The sequence below is a fragment of the Rhipicephalus microplus genome, chromosome X (genome assembly GCF_043290135.1).
Source record: "Rhipicephalus microplus isolate Deutch F79 chromosome X, USDA_Rmic, whole genome shotgun sequence".
Taxonomy (NCBI): Eukaryota; Metazoa; Arthropoda; class Arachnida; order Ixodida; family Ixodidae; genus Rhipicephalus; species Rhipicephalus microplus.
The window spans coordinates 83833201-83833819 of record NC_134710.1 but is presented as its reverse complement, the minus strand read 5'-3'; the positions used below and the strand labels follow the sequence as shown (position 1 = coordinate 83833819).

At 37.6% G+C, this 619-nt stretch overlaps 1 non-coding gene across 1 annotated transcript; it reads left to right on the top strand.

Moving 5' to 3' along the window:
• Window positions 1–265: 265 nt before the first annotated feature.
• TRNAT-CGU (transfer RNA threonine (anticodon CGU)) lies at window positions 266–338 on the top strand. Its single transcript has one exon. It is a non-coding gene; the product is annotated as a tRNA-Thr (tRNA).
• Window positions 339–619: the final 281 nt, after the last annotated feature.

The window sequence follows — 619 nt, the reverse complement described above, 5'->3', positions numbered from 1 at the left end:
CAGAGAATGCAAACGCTCGAAGGGGAGATAGAAAATTAGGTGGGCTGATGAGATTAAAAATGTTGCAGGTATAACTGGAAACAAAGCACTAGACCGGGTTGATGGGCGGATCATGTTAGAGACCTTTGCCCTGCAGTGAGCGTAGTCAGGCTGATGATAGTGAAGACAATAATAATGTTACTATGATCACGTCCCAACTTTCTATGATCACGTCCCAACTTCTAAATTCACAGATAAACCCAAAAAAGTGGATGGAGGGAGAGCCGCTGTGATAGCTCAGTGGTTAGAGCATCGAACGCGTAATTCGAAGGTCGTAGGTTCGATTCCTGCTCACAGTTGGTAATTTTTTCATCCACTTTTCTTTCTTCCTATTTACATTTCATTGATTTTAATAACTTCCCCTGTACATTCCTTGGCATTACTGTCTGTTATATCTCATTAATATTGTGTTAAAACACGGAAAAACGAGCCCTTAGGTATACACTTCTTTCCCTTATATATATATATATATATATATATATATATATATATATATATATATATATATATATATATATATACCCTCGTTCCACTAAGTCCAGTCGCGGGTCGCTTTTACCTCCTGCCAAAAATACATAAG